The 16,883-nt window shown below is 42.4% G+C and overlaps 1 long non-coding RNA gene across 1 annotated transcript in view; it reads left to right on the plus strand.

Moving 5' to 3' along the window:
* The window catches only part of LOC147161695 (uncharacterized), a 129,041-nt gene that overhangs the window by 81,278 nt on the left and 30,880 nt on the right, over positions 1-16,883 (plus strand). The window contains exon 5 of the long non-coding RNA XR_015097293.1: positions 11,169-11,288. This is a non-coding gene — a long non-coding RNA (uncharacterized LOC147161695). The remainder of the gene's footprint in view (positions 1-11,168; positions 11,289-16,883) is intronic.

Below are 16,883 nucleotides of genomic sequence, written 5' to 3' on the forward strand. Positions count from 1 at the left end.
GAACTTCACTTTCTCAGATTTACCTGGTGTGCCCGCCCACCTCTCCCTACACCCAAACCCCTCGTCACCTCATCAGTCACATCCATTGTTTGCTGACACGTTTTTTGTTGCTCTGCCAGGTGCTAATGACTTGTTTGTACAGGTTTTGCAACTTGGATTGTTGGCCTTTGTTTATCTGCTTTATGACACCTGCCAGCTCACCATCCCAGAAGTCTTTGCACCTCTCATTTGGTTCTGAAACTGCTAAAGGCTATAAGAAGCGGTGTGACCTACATTTAGCAATTAAAGTACAGCATTTGTTCTGTGGATTAGTATTAATATTCTCTGTATTCCGTTTATCTGGGCTGCATCCGGTGTTTTATGTGGTTGTTGGAATTTTTTGTCAAATGAGGTCTCGGATTCTGTGTTTTACCGTATCGATCGAATCAACTAAAGGCCACTACACACCAATCCGACTTTGGCCAATATAGCCGGTCGATGTTGGCCTAACCGTCGGCACGTCGCGCCGGAAAAATGTCAGAAATAGACACTGGAACAAACCATCCCTAACGCCGACTACTAGCTATCTTTTGCGCATGTGTGAGAAGCTCCTTCATACCGTCGGTGGCGGTAGTCAATATTACTCATTGTTAGAAAAAGCCAACCCACTATGTTTTTCACTCACGATGCACTCCCACATGATGCACACCCTCGGGCTCTTTGCAGTCCATCGTGTAATGTCCGGACAGACGTTGTACATCCAAAATCAAAGGATGATAAATGAGCACAATTCTTAAGGCTTTCCATCGCATAGCCGTTTATTTGTTGTTCATCACTTCCTGTTTTGCTCCATGCGCTGATTTAGCCAATCAGAGTGAATGTTGAATTCTACACCGATGAGACGCCTCCCGACGCCCGTCCTCTTCCCAACTTCTGACGCGGGATTGGTGTCTCGGGACCTACTGAATATCCAAAGACCAAAGACGCAGCCCAAAACTGCTGACACTCATGCCCGTAGCTGATGGAAGCAAGCACATTGTCTCTACACATTAGCTTGACAAAAGAGGTGCGGAATTAACCACACGAGTGCACGGAAGGCAATGACAATATTAAGAAACATGACATTTGTGATTGAAAAGAAGTCCCTCAGTGTCCAGCCTCTTGATGCGTGCGTGGTGAAAATGAGCAAAAAAGCCGCCTGTAAACGGAGGGTTGAGTGAGGTAACTGGAGCCAGTGTGAATGGACTCATTGTTGCTTTGCCTTAATAAGGCGTGACAAGTGAGGCGTGGATAGATTCCCATCATTAGGCCCCCTAAAAAATGCCCATTAGAATCAATGGGCCACACTCCGGTCAGACTTTCTGTCTACCAGCCAGCGTGCCTCCTATCCCTCTCGCCGCCTCCGCTGCCACCCCCCCCCCCCCCTTTAACATGCAGGACACTGGATACAGTTACAGCCACCCAGCCGAGGTGAACTCAAACAAGGCAACTCTATAGCCGCAGCCCTAACACCCGGGGTAATGCAGTCGACGCCACATTTGAGGGAAAAGGGCAACGCCATGAGGGAGGCAAGGGAGCGCTATCGTGAGTGCTGGTTGGAGCTAACGTGAATAGGACTCCTGATGTTTACAAGAAAGCGTGTGCGTGTCCACAAGTGCGTAACAGACAACGGATCCAGGCAGCCAGCGTGGCTGATAAACTGCAGGGATTAGCAGCCACTTCTGGAGCCCAAGTGGCCCTATCAATACAGGACCGGGCCCATTGATCTGTTGTCTGGACGGGTGCTGGCGCTAATTCCTGGACCTTGGCGCTCTGAGTGCTGCTGGCTGGGGAACTCTGAGGCGGGGGGTGAGACTGGCTGGCTACCAGTGGCGCCATCCGCAGACCCTACTGGATTTGAGGGCTCAGCGTTTACCATAGCAGCTCAAAATAGCAGCCGGGCCGCAGCGTGGCTAATCATTACATAGACGGAGCAACGTGCTAATGGTAATTTGAAAACACGAATCATCTCCATCAAGCTCGCGTCATAAACAAACACTTTGGTTAAAAAAAGCCTCTTCCAATTAGAACCAATCATCGTGTCAATTCACAGAATACGTCACATATTCCACATTATGGCTCTTCAATGTTCCTTGCAAAGTCTGCTACGGGAATTAGGGAGCGTTGACAAATGGAGTTTATCTGGAATAGAGTAGTCGGCATTAACACCTCCTTAAAGACCATCCCCGAGGAAGATATGGAGGGCAGAAGAAGAATTAAAAGCCTAGGCGTCATAAGTGTGGGGATTTATCGGGGGTGACGTGCTACCTTGAAGAGCCAAACAAAGAAGAACTAGAATAGCACTCAGTGGAGCGCAGACCTCCCCCAAGGCTGAACTGTTAACCCATGAATTGGAAAAGGAAGAATAAGAGTTGGGTCGAAGACACGGATCCTAAAGTGTGGTGCGGGAGTTCCCCGGTTTCCGTCCCGCAGCTGCGGTACAGTTTGTCGGAAAACGCCATAGTCACAAACTTGGCCTAAATACTATCAGAAACTCTGACTTACATTTACAAACGAACTGATCATATTTGTTCCAAGAAACTGTCCACATTTATTCCCAAAGGTCCATTGTCTTTATTTTGTTGTTTCTGTTGGCTGCATTGCGTGTATCTTTGCTGTATTATTATTATTTTTTCCCCATCAAATTTCAAATTCATCCTCTTACCTGCGACGACACGAGCGTTTACCGTCCTCTAATTTGTTGGTCAGAGCAAACCTTGGTCCTTCTGTTGGCGACTTGAGAAAATGTATTGATTGGTTTTGATTTACCTCGAAATTGTATTCAAATTGGTTGCGTGCCAACCATTAAAAAAAATAATAATAATGAAATGAAAATATTATCTCCCTCTGGAAAGGGAGCATAACAAGTCTGTATTCATTGCGGGTGAAGCCACGAGATATTACAGTAAGCACTTCCTGTTTCATATATCATGATTAAAACTGATTGACTGAATAAAGAGTAACTATGCAGAATGCTCAGTTGAAATGGAAATGTAACTACTATTAAAAAAATATATATATATAAATAAAAAATAAATAAAAAAATAAAATTAAATATATATATATATATATATATATATATATATATATATATATATATATATATATATATATAAATAAATAAAAAATTATATATATATATATATATATATATAAAATAAATAAAATTAAATAAAAAATTAAATAAAAAATAATAATAATAAAAAAAGAAAAAAAAAATATATATATATATATATATATATAATCCAGCAGTGTCCATTTAAAAAAAAAATGGAGTCAAATATTCTTGCTGTTGGAATGTAAAGAATGTTTTTCAGTGCACTTTTCCAATTCCTTGGCATGGTTGCGCTGTTGGTTTGACAGCTGGTCACAAACAATTTGACTGTTGAACGCCTGACTCAGACCCTGAAAAATTGTTTATGATGGCTCATAAGACATTTTGACACCAGGGGCTGTTTTGGCGTTTATCTGTCGGGGAGGGGATGGAATGTTTGTGCCTGCTCACCTCGCTAAGAGTTTATGGCGTGTCTTCAGGTATTTCCACAAGATAGATGGAAGCTTTTTGTCAAGGGGGAAAAGGGGGCAAGAATCTTTGTCAATGCAGTCAAAGGCTGTTTTGTTATTTTAATGTCGGGTGGAACGGGCGAGAAAAATGCAATTGTGGACGGACGCAAACGGATTATCGCCTGACTTGCCAGCTGTCCGTGCAAAATGTAAGATTTCCTGCGTCAGTGTGACGAATCAGCATGTGATGGAACGCCTTTATGTTGGCCTTTGTCCTCTTTTGCTAAGATTTACTGCTGTTTTCATCAACTTTGAATTGGGAAGAAAACAAATCGCGTGATCCTGAAAATGTTTTATTTTTATTTTTATTAATTATATTAGCTGCAAAAGTAGGAAAAGCTCTCACTCAGTTATAAATACAAATGTGTTATTTACAACCGTGATGTTTTTTTCCCAAATCTTTTCTTAATAAACAAGCACGAATGTCAGTATTTTTTCCTACCATCAATGCGTAACTAAGACTTTTATGACATTTGACATCATGATATAATTATCCATACATCCATTCTTATTTTTTAAATATGTGCATACAAACAATAAAATATGTGAGCTTTTTGACTCTTAGCATTTAATTAGCGTAGTCTTCACTGAGGAAAATGAATTTGCGAGCAAGCTGACTGTGTGCTGTTAAACAAATATGATTCACATTTCTGAAAAGTGTACAAGTCAATGGACATTTTACTATGGACGGATGGATGGACACGAAACATAAGCGTACATATTTATTCTTCAGTTAGAAGAAAATTGCAATTTTCTGCCTTTAATACATGGATCATAGGCAAAATCCCTGCTTGCTGATATTATTCCCATTGGCAAAATATCCCGAAAATAATATTATCATCATCATACTCCCCCTAGAAAAAACATGTGAACCCCCCCCCCACCACATTAGTGGGTCATCTTCACCCCTCCATCGACTCTCATCTTTCATCCAAAGCGTCTCCCTTAAAACAACTTTTCACCTCCAAAATTCTTTCCAGAGGAAGCTGTTACCCGGGCCAGGCGCCCCTCTCGGAGGAAAGCCATTCATATTTGATTGGCGTCTGAGCACAAATGGCAGTAATGTGTGCCGTAATCGCCACAAGTGTAATCAGGCAGGCTTCTGATGGCTTAACGGCTGGACGCGCACTCCACTAGTGTGTCAGGAGTGATATTGTATTTGGCGGCTGGGTCACGTTAACCCCACACCACCACCCCCCCCCCCCTCTCCTCAAAAGCTCTTTTTGATTTTTAGACGAAAAGATCTTTTCAGTTCTGCTGACATTTGGATCTGTTTGCCTTTAGTTTTCTATAGTGAAGGACATTTTTTCTCAAACCGCTTTTTTGTCAGTTTGTGTTTGTTGAATGTCTTACAAGAATTGTGATACAGAGATTATTTCAAAATGACATTTTAATGTTTTTGTATGAAAAAATAATCATGTTTCATGCTTTTTTTTCCACTTAATGCTATGCAATAGTCGTTATTTATCCGGATCCTTTCGAATAGTAAACCTGTCAGGGAGTTGAATAATTTTCTAAATATGAAAAAGAAATCCAAGGCAATTTTGTTACTATATTTACATATATTAAGGATGTTTAATACCAGTATGAGTATGCAGTACCTCTAGTACTTTTGATATGTACAATTTACCCCCCCCCCACCCCCCAAAAAACCCAATGACAGATGATTTTAAAGAAAAACATATACTGTATCTTCCAATATAGCATTTAAAGCCTGAACTTGCAGCTAAAATCTGCATTCACATATGGAGACGGTCATTCTTCGCAGAAGATAAAGACTATCTGTGCGACTATTGTCATATTGCATGTCAACATTTGTTGGGATGTTCAAATATTCCTTGCTCAAATAGTTATAGTCCCACCACGCACTGACACTACTGATTAGCCAATCGATTATATTTTGCATTTGTTTGTAAACACAACATTCAAAACTGACGCTCGTGGAAGCCGAGGACAGCAGTTAAACCAGGAACGAGCGTAAAAGCAGTCCTCCAATCAGGAGCGGGGGTTCGCACAGGGATATTTGCATATGCCACTGATAGGATCTTGCTTCCGCGGTTCGGCTGGAGAGAAAACGTTGAGTCTCCGCCCATAAACGTCCCGGACAGGCTAAAACAAATCCATCCGACAGCGACTTTTTGAATACACTTATGATTCTTGTTATTTTAGGTTAATTTGACAGACATTTTGGAATAATTGCTCACTATTTGCCAAGCTTCTGGTTGTTGAGAAGTGAGCGGAGATGAGTTCAACTGCGATTGTGTCCATTTTTTCTCACAAGCCAAATAAATAAAAAAAATCCGCTGAAATGACGGCTCATATCCTGAAAGACTCGTAAATCAGGTCGTTTGTACGTATCTCAAGGCGCATCTATCGCCGTGTACTCATGCTACGTGGTGATATCATAGTGTTAGCACGCACAGTGCTACCAAAAAAATCCTGCTCCACTCATGTGGCCTTGAGCGTTTATGAGTCTTTTAATAACTTCCATCATCGGCATTCGGGATCGTCGCACTTCCAAGCTACACAGCGTTAAAACAACTTTCTTTCAGTCGTGCCAAAACCCAACGACCATTTAGTAACAGAGACATTGAGTAGGCCCTTGCCGACTGGAAGGAAGGAAAAGAAGGGGGGGGGGGGGGGGGCATCGTCGCTGAAATGGCTTTAATGTGTCATGAAATCGCGACAAGCGTGACATCAAGCGGGGAAGTTGATGGGCAAACCGTTGAAGCGCACTCGCATCACGCGTCAGGAGTGATATTCCATTTGGCAGCCTCGTCACGTTTTTTTTTTTTTTGGGTTTCGTAAAAAAGCTTGCTGACAAAAAGGTGCTTTTTGCGACACGTTACATCCATTTCCTGTTCACTCGTCTGTTAGGGGAAGAGGGCGGCGGTGCGAGGAGGGCGGAAGGCGGCGCCGACGCGGGCTTCAGCCAAGCGGAGCCGCATTGATCTGAAACGGGGATTTATGGAAAATGAAGGAATCCTGTCCTTGGTTTTCATCGGTCTCCTTTAACTCTGAGCCAATCCTTGTCAGCGGAACACTGAGGGCTCCTCGCAAAAAGTTGAAGTTATTCTTTACAGATTGCTTCTCATTGAAGTCCTTGGCACCGGGTCCCGCGCACACACATTGCCTGTGACTGTTCACGCACATGTTTTTTTGGGGGGTACGCGCTCTCCGCTGCGTGTCGGCGAGGCCGGCCGGCATCCGCCTAATCAGGCCTGACACCCGACCAGAGGCCCCTGGTGCCCTCCGCTAATTTCAGCCTCAACCAGGCAACCTCTGCGCTCTCCCTCCACCAGGCCGCTCCAATCAGTGCGCGCTGATGGCAAATAGCTTCCAGAGCGGTGCCAGGCCCTATTATTCCCACCGCCGCCACCCGTAAAATCTGGTGCAAGGGCTCAGGTGAAATTGGCCAAGCTGGAAAAAAAAAAAGGACAAGGGTCACCCTGTGGCTGACACATTTTTGCACTCACATCGCAGCAATCAGCCGCCATTCGGCCAGGCCGTGACAGCCTAAGTGCAGGCGTACGCGGACATGCTAACATATGTACGTACGGCGGCGCAAGTAAACACGCACACGCGAGTGAGTGGGGGGGGGGAAATTAGGGCCTAAACAAACTCAGGATGCCAGCGAGTGCGGGTCGTTTAAGTGCTTCCGAAAGAGATCAGGTGGCCTCCGATGATTGCGACGTTATAAGTCTTGGATATCCTCCTCGAGTGCGCCGACGTAATCATAGAGGGACGACCAAATCAGGCTCTGGAAGAGGAACGTTACATCAGTAGGCTGTGACTAATATCAGTGGAAAAGAGGCACATTTAATCGGGTATTGTGGTGCCAAACATTGCTTGGATGCCATGCAAGCTCCCTCTGAAAACCTGCAATCATGGCTGACTCGCTTTTGGAATTGAACACCACCGAACGAGAGAGAGAGAGAGAGAGAGAGAGAGAGAGAGAGAGAGAGAGAGAGAGAGAGAGAGAGAGAGAGAGAGAGAGAGAGAGAGAGAGAGAGAGAGATACCGGACGGACCGCAACTGAGCATTAGCTGATCGATGTGTTATGTGAAAATCGGACATTTAAAGGACACATAAAAACTGAAATGTATTTATAGAGCACTTCAACATCAGCCATAGCTACTGTACAAGCACAAAAACATTGTTTTCAATAATTGACTTCAAATCCACATTGCGGTAAAGTACTTGGTTGGTTGGTTGTCTTCATTTTTTTTAACCCCTTCAGACCCGCATTTTTTATACTGGGCAATTTTTTTTAAAACTGATTTTGTCTCTTTTCCCCACATAAGAACAACATGTAAAAAAAAAAAAAATGGAGGTTATCTCATGTTTTTATTTGCCATAGCGGATAGTATGGCTGTAAACTTACCAAGCTTATATGTAACGTTTTTAACATGAGCATCATGCAAATCAACTTGTGATTGTAAACGGTTAGCTCGGATCCAATCATGAACCAGAAGTGTTGACATCATCCAAATGATGCATTTTTATTGGTTTAGACACACGCAAATATGTCATATCTACTGCAATCATCTATTGGGCCCGAAGGGGTTGAATATACTTCATTTATTTATTTATTTGTTTGTTTATTTATTTATTTATTTGTGCATATCATTGTTTCATGAAGTATAAAAATGGTATCTGTTGGGGGAAATTTTATGTATCAACGATTAGTTATCAGTGCTTGATATTGGTATTGGTGACTACTCAGAAGTTCTGAGAAAAAGTGGTATCGAACAACCCTACTTTCATGTAATTCATGCATTCATTTGCCTTAATTGTAGTGCACGTAACCTAAACATTGAGACCAATACATTTACGCATAATAAAGCAAATATTTGTATTGTAACTTCATTATAATCCAATACAATTTTGCTTGGTAAAGAATAAGAAAAATAATCATGTTTTAAATCGCAATCGCAAAATACCCGCAAAACAAAACATAGTTGGACTATTTTTCCCACTCACATTAATATCTGTTTAATTTTGGCTGGAGGCCATTATGAGTTTTTTATTTTTTATTTTCTATTTATTTATTTATTTATTTATTTTTTAGCACTTACTGATATGATAGGCAAGTCCTCACAATGTTGTCTTGGTCAGTCAAACTTGTGTCAGGGACGAACAGACACATTTTCACCAGGATACACGCACTTGCAAATGTTTGAGGTCCGAACCAAAAAGGCGCGCAAAATGGCGTGAAAAACACTGCTTTGTATTCTACCGCAAAAATGACACGTAACTTCCTCATCTCTTCAGTCTCTGGTTTACTGTTTTTTTTTTTTAATATATATATATATATTTATTTATATATATATATAGATATATATATATTCAACTTGAAGTAGTAGTATAAAATATTCTTTCAACTTTTCTACGGCTCGCTCATCGGCCTCGGCCGCCTTGCTCAGCTCGTCGAAGGTCGTCGTGATGAAGAATTATGGCTTGTTTGCTTAAGTCGGGAGGCAAGAGCATAGTTCACCATGTCGCGGGTCATGAGGCGCAGTCGACTTGTATGTGCAGAGGCGGGGCCCGCCCGTGTGAGTCTTTAAAGCTCTTTAAGTGATTCCCTCAGTGTCTTCGCCCCGAGGGAGCGAGGCTCAGCTCGTTTCAACACATCCAAACAAAGCCAGGATCCCAGTCATCGATCATCCGGGCCGCGATTTGTGACGTGGTTGTTTGCTTTACGCGGACTTGATGAAAAGCGTAAATATCGCCGGGGCCGTTTTTTGCACATCAAACCGCGCAACTGTATTTTGAATAACACACGACTTGAAAGGATTGCACTCATTCGACTTCAAATTGGTCCCAACTATTTTCCGGAGACTCGGCCAGTTATGTAACCGCGGATATTGCTAACACCAGCCTTTCCTCACTTTAGGACGTGATTGCGGCTTGGTTGCCATGGTTGCAATAATACCAGGAAGCGAACAAAGAACAGAGGCCTCCATTTTTCCTCATAAGCGCAAAATTGTGTCGGCAACAAGCGCCGCGTGGTGAGCTTGCTTGACTTGTAATGTAAAGTGCACAGCGGCGGCGGCGGCGGCAGAAGCAGGCTTTACTGCTCTCACACCAAAATAAACTTGATTAACTCTGAGTGACATGGAAGGAAAACAGGAAGCCATTCACTTTCTTGTACGGCACAGGACGGCAGGCTCATCCACCGACAACCTATTTTCATACTCGCAGGACCATATATTTAACTTGTGTGTATTTTTTTATGTTAACACAAATAACAGCTACTAACAAAGCAGTTGAGCGGGAGTTATAGCGCCGATTAAAAAGTCTACACACCCCTGTTCAAATGACAGGTTTTTATTGTATATAAAAATGAGACCAAGATAAATCATGACTGTATTATTTTATTTTACCTATAAACTGAACAACTCATTTGGGAAAAAAAAAAATGACAGAGGAACTAAAAACAAACAAGTGCGACATGGTTGCACAAGTGCACACACCCTCTGAGGTATGACTGACTCTCGCCACCATTTAAAGTGTCGCTTATTAACCCCAAATAAATTAAGATGAGAGCATACGTACAATTCTCTCAAGGACTAAAATAAGGGAACGCATACAATTTTTTGGGGCGTAATGGAATAAAGTGTATATGCACATCCGCTACAGTAGGTGTCAGTGGTGCTCTCATTATTAGATATTGCACAAGAAGTATTAGCGGTTTACTTACAACAATTTTATAGACATATGACACTATATAGTCGTAGCAGAGAGTTGGGGGAGAAGTGTTGCAATATTATCTTCTTCCTGGAGGGGTAATTAAAAAAAAAATGTTGAGAAACGCTGATTTATAGGGATGGGCAAGTACTGAAAACAGGCCTTATTTCAAGGTATCATAACTCGCGACACTGTGACTGTTTTACAATCAGGAACTAGAAATTAGGGGGGGGGGGAAATACTATTAATGTCATGCAAATTTAAAAGGAACCCCGACTGTAATGACAAGTTTACTCTATATTATTTATTTGTTTTTTACGTACAAAACTATGAGATAAATTTTTCAAAAAACATTCACAGTTTAATAAATTTTGTAGAAACTTTATTTGGACGTACGCCGCCATTGTTATTTACGTCGCAACGCATTCCGTGCGTAGTGACGTAGAATGGGGGCTGACTCTCTGCCGAGCAACGTGAAGCATGGTAAGTCTCGTAGCGTTCCTAAACAAACAACATGCGTTTGATCTTCCCTTTAGGAACGCTACGGAGACTTACCTTGCTTTCTTTATCAGACGTCTCACATCATTCAAAACATATTCAACTGGAAATGATTTTAAATTAATCTCATAGTTATGTTAGTAACAAGCAAATAAATAATATGGAGCAAACTTGTCATTAGAGGCGGGGTTTTAAGGAGGAATGCTGTAATGGGATATATAGGTCTTTTTTTTTTTTATGTATCAAAAGCACTAGCGGTATCAGACTGCTCAAGAAGTGAGTACTTTTTACTGGTATCGATCTGATAAAGTAATATTTATTTATGTATGTATTCATTCATTTAGCATTTATGGAGGAAAAAATGGACTGTAGCTAAAATGGCACTTTTTTTCTTACAGGGCAAAATGGCAGGTGCTTGAGCAGCAATTGAGGTCTACGTGCGCACGAGCCTGCCAATTTGCTGACCGGACATTTGGCTATCCACGGAGTGGTACGGTCCGATGACGACTGCAAGACGGGTGAGTCGATATTTTTCTGCAAATTGGACGACCAGATGGTGTGGCGTCATGAAATCGAGTCCATTCATACACACATTTTTGTTTGGCGGTGTGCGGCCAGACTTTTTTTGAAAATGGCTGATTAACGGCTGGCAAACAATTAAAACGTTTTAATAGTGGCGCAGTGGAGCAATTGCAGTCGTACGGCAGCAAAAAGTGCACAGTAGCAGCCGGCAAGAATAACCGGACAACTGGAGAGAAACTTGGATCTGAGGAGTTTGAATTTCAGAGTCCCTTGTGCCTACCTTGGCCCCCGTCCAGCAAGACTCAGCTGAGTCCTCGGACACGGGTGGGGGGGTTTGGGGGGGGGGGGGGGGATAATAGCTCCACTGACGACTGCGTGAGGAAGACTTAGTGTTGCTAAGAACCAACAAAACAGCCCGTCAGTTGTTTCCCCCCCCCCCCCGCCGATCTCAACAGAGCGCCTTGTGGTCGCATTTCACACGTGATCATGCGAATACATGCGTGAGCGTTGGCGGGGGGGGGGGCACGAGAGGGCATCCCGTCCGAGAACAATTACTCTCTTTCTTTCCCTCTGCCGTCTCTGCGCTGCGTCTCCTTCACCTCATCGCCTCTCGGCGTGTCCCAGGGAAGGAATCTGCCAAGCGCATCGCGGCCTGATGCGTTTAACAGGTCCTTGCGCGAGGTGCGTGCGTGCGCGTCTAGTGGGAGAGACTATGAATCCGTCAGAGAAGAGACGGGAGAGAGATAGCATGAATCGGGCAGCGTGTTTGACACACGAGGGCCCGGGTGAAGAGGCTGGATGAGTTCCATGGTTTCTATCTCCGCACAGGCACTCGTCCCAGGAGTGTGCTGCTGCTCCTCCTTGTCGGCCGAGTGCTGCCACGCTTTGATCCCAGCTTCTTTCTCTCGCTTTTTTTATTTTTTTATTTCTCCACACTCCCACACTTTTCCTCTCTTCCGCCCCCCCCCCCCCCCCGCCCCCCCTTCCCATCCCGATCCCTGCAGCCGTCTGGACGGCTGGCTCAACAGCCTTGGGGTGTTTAGGTTTTGGAGGGATCCCAATTTCCTCTTCTAATCATGACATCATCCCCGCCTCAATAGGTTAAAGATGTGGCCAGGATATTCCCCGCTTCCTTGTTTTGCAGCCTCCCATCAAATTACACACATTACACGTCGCCTGCTGAACCAACACACTGCGTCCGTGTCTGTAGGGAAGGAATGTTCTTAATGCGGCTTTGGTGAGGGGTGATGAGCGTGGCTTTGGCTTCGCTGTGCGAACACAGACTGAAGTAACTCAATAGTGCTGTTCATCAGTAGTCGGGAGATTGTGAAGCGCACTTGATTAAAGGGGGGAAGCTGATTAGAGGTGAGGAGTAGCTCCGACCTGCCCGGCCTGTCAATAGATGTTAATATCACCCGCTCTTCTGCCTCTCATCTCCTCGACAACGCGTTAGCGACTTCCGATTAGAGTTAGAAACTCTTCGTTTGCCCGCCCAGCTCACGTTTGCGCTCGGACGGGAGAAGCGACGAAGGCAATATTGGTGGGAACACTTCCGGGAAAATGCGGCGTGGCCATTTTCAGGGTGCTCAGATTGGAAGGAAGAAATTCTCCGCTTGTGTTTTGACGCTATGCGCTAGCGTCGCCATCCCAGGCAGTGTTTTCCAACTGTTATCGAGTAAAGGTGTATAGTTTATTTTATTATATTTTATGAAGGCACGCCGCCAAACAAAAATGTCACAGGCCGCCCCAGAACCACAAATAAATCCTGTTATTTGCTTTACCACCTTTAATAGAAAGCCTTTTCAATACTAGTATAATTGTCAGAACACGGCAAAACCAGGAGTGTTCAAATGTTGGTGTTAAATGTTTCAGAGTTGATTTCAACCCCCAATGTGTATTTTTACACTCTCTGATTTAAATGGAAGTCAGCGTTGGAGTTAATTGACTGAGTTGATTTATTTAGTGTTAAAACGACTCTGCATAGAGTTTAGCTAAGTAGCTAAGTTAAGTAACTCTGGCACAGTGTCAAATGCTTAACTGTTTAGTGTTAATTCAGCACTGGAGAGTGTAGAGCTTTATAAACCCAGGAAAAAAGTGTTGAATTTGACTCTGTGGTAGTCATATTAGCACTCAAGTTTTTGCTCTGTAGTTTTAACGCGTTTAATAAGTTGTTTAATAAACTTAACAGGAAGTCCGCCATTTTGAATTGAGTTTCAAATTTGGCATCACCGTGACAACAAAAGCTGCTATAACTTGACCCAGATGATCATATCTTGTCAAAATGTCTAAGCCAGAAAACATCTCCAAACTTTTTTTGATTGTAGCATTAGCGCCACCTACTGGCTACAGGTTTTAATCATTGATGTTGGGAACAGTGTTTAGATTTTAATGTTGTGATTTTTATTTTATTTTATTTTTTTTGTGAGGCATTGTTGCAGTGGCAGCGCGCTGTTCACTAAGAAGACCAACGATAGGGGTCAAGTAAAAAATCAAAGTGGCCTTTGCATGTTTCTCTTTGTCAGTATGTGGCCCCGAGAGGAAAACATGGACAACCATGTCTGGTGTAAAGTCAAATTTAAAACTTTTTAAGTCCATTTGAAATTAAATTTAAAAGCAACCTACCAATGTCCCTATGTTGTCCAAAGTTGCTACGGTACATAAATGACATGCATCTTGCTCTTAAGAGTCTGGACTAAATCCACGTCACTTTTATGTTGGTTTTGCTGTCATGATTGTGTGTTAACCACAACACTTACTTACTTTTAATTATTATTTTATTTTTTTTATACAATGCACATTTATTGAGATCTGAGACTTTAGTATTTACTATCATCAAATCCTTCTTACCACGTGTTAACATTTCCCAAGACTTTTGAAAGAACCCTGTGACATACTGTCTGTCCTGACTCATCCTGTTGCATGAATGGGGAACAGGTGGACGCACAGGTTAATTGTGGTGTTGGGAATCATTGATCTAAGGCACTGGCTCGCATCCCCCGTGCACTAGCGTGCCGCGAGAGGTCATCGGGTGTGCCGCGGGAAATGATCCAATTTCACTTAATTGGCGAAAACATCTTAATGTGTCTTTGTCCGCCTATCTATGCCAGGCAGTGATGCATAGTGGCGGGCAGAACAATTAAAGCTCTTTCATTAGATGTCGGAAGGTATAATTAACCTGCATGGCCACCTGTTGCTAATTATAAAACAGAGTAAAAGCTTTGTGTTCATTCAGTTAGTACATTTGAAGGACTTTTGGCGAGACTTTTTTTTTGCAAAATACAGTAAGTAGGGACACACTGATCTACAGCGCATATCTGGCAGAGTGGCTATTGTCATTTGTTTTTTTGTTTTTTTTAACTTTTCACGCATGTTGCACTTTTGGCCACACCCCCTCAATGATGTCACAGCAGCTGTTTGACTTTGGACAGCTGCGGGGCTTGAAACTCGCAAGCAAAGATGATAGACTGTCGTTCTGTATTTCATGTGGTTGCTCTTGTGCGATTATGTGGGGCAAAGTATTCAATTCAAATCTCCAAAAAGGGTTATTTCGAATGGCTTGTGATTATGGAAGTGCCTCGTTGTTATAAGTAGTCACGGAGAACGCATATTTAGCATCAACACAAAAAAAAAAAAAAAAAAAAAAAGCAGCGTTAGCAATACTGTGCTAGCATTAGCATTGTAAACAAGCCGCCATTAACCACGGCTGCTGCATTTTTTTAGCGTGACCTATTTGGCAGCCGTGGCTCAGGGTGCAGACGGTCGTTCAGTAACCAGAAAGGTCGGCTGTTCGATGCCCGCTCTCACCAAGTCATGAGTCGTCGTGTCCTTGGGCAAGGCACTTGACACACATTGCCTCCAGTGCTACTCACACTGGTGTATGGAAGGTGCGAATGTTTGGTGGTGGCCGGAGGGGCCGTAGGCGCACACTGGCAGCCAAACTTAAGTAGCTTACCGCCACCACAGTATGAATGTGTGAGCGCATGAATAATGTGTCCATTCCATTGCGAAGCGTTTTTTGAGTGTCTAAAAAAAGCGCTATATAAATCCAATGCATTATTATTATTATTATTGTTTGTAATGGGGGGGTTACTATAACATAAAATGTGATAAACATGCCAAAATCCATCCAAATTCCAAACCGGTCTATTGCTTGCACTGGGCCTTCAAACTACGCATCCAAGAAAGCGATTCCATCATTTCGAGTCGTCACTTTTGCCATCCACCTGTTCCTGCATGGCCAAGTCTCCCGGGCTCCATTTAGATGAAGGTTCATTCAGCACCTCTCACCCAGAAACCCGAGCCATCAAGGGAGGCTTTCAGGCCCAAGTGGGCCCAAAAAAATGTCGCTCTTAAAAAGATTTTAATCTCTAAGGAGGCTCCATCACTCTTCCCCGACTACTAACACTTCCTCGTTCCACCTGATTCTCCTTCGCCACTCATTTGGAACAAGCCCTTCAAGCATGTTACATTAGGAATGCAATAAACCCTGGAAATATAATCAGCGCTAATACAACGTTAGCGTTTCACTTTTCACCGCGCTACACGTCAACATCCGACACATTCATATGCTTTAGTAAGTATAAAAGGTTTTCAACTCAAGTCTTGTTACATAAATAATTGTTTCATGTGATTTTTTTGTTGTCGGTTGAATCACTTCAATGCGCTTAAAGTCAACTTGCTATTAGCATAAATTCCATGTGTTTCTGCTCGTTCTATGCTAAAAATTAACTCTGCTGTTATTGAAAGTCCTAAACACAATGACATAAAAAAATACGATGACTTAGATGGTTAGTATGTATTTAAGTTGTTACAAAACACACTGATGACTGTGAAACGAAATACTGCATTAATTGGCCATTCCAGCAAAGTTTTGCCAATTGCTTTTTGTAAATCTCTTAAAATAAAATTAAATGTTTATTTTTCAACCATATTAAACTACCAAGAAGTGTATCAGCCTATGTTTAAGATTTTTTTTTTTGTACTGAAATGCTGTATTTGGGTAACTACTGAAATAAAAAAAATAAAAAAAGATGTTTTACCATAAAATAAAATAAAATATGAAATGCATTCTAAAAATCAACACATAAAATATAAAATGTTTTTTTATGACACAGGACTGTGAGATTACCCCCCACCACTCCACTCGGAGTATAAATATCATCAAATACAGTATATAGAAAAATAAATGACCTCACTTTTAGCCTTTCCATGGCCTACAGAATTTCTGAACGGCGCAACTTCCTTTATACCATATAACTTGTGAGAGATTCCAATTTTACGTGGGTAATATTTTAGGGTTAAGTTTAATCAAATAACAGAAAAACAATGTGACGACCCCTGCATTTTATTTTTTAGTTGTTTAGATTGGAAATTATCTTATTTCCAATGCTCGCGTTTACTGCAATCTATTTTCCCATCATTCGCGGTGACCTTTATATTCTTTAGTATTGTTTTGAATGGACATTGTTACAATATGCAGCAGGAAATAATCAGTGTAGTGCAGAGGAAGCTCACACGTCACAAACCTAAATAAATCCAAAAGATGGAGCAGTGTTGTGTGTGTGTGTGTGTGTGCGTGCGCATGGGAAGTC

Source organism: Leptonotus elevatus, chromosome 15, assembly GCF_054856555.1.
Source record: "Leptonotus elevatus isolate MCC_2025b chromosome 15, RoL_Lele_1.0, whole genome shotgun sequence".
NCBI classification, from domain to species: domain Eukaryota; kingdom Metazoa; phylum Chordata; class Actinopteri; order Syngnathiformes; family Syngnathidae; genus Leptonotus; species Leptonotus elevatus.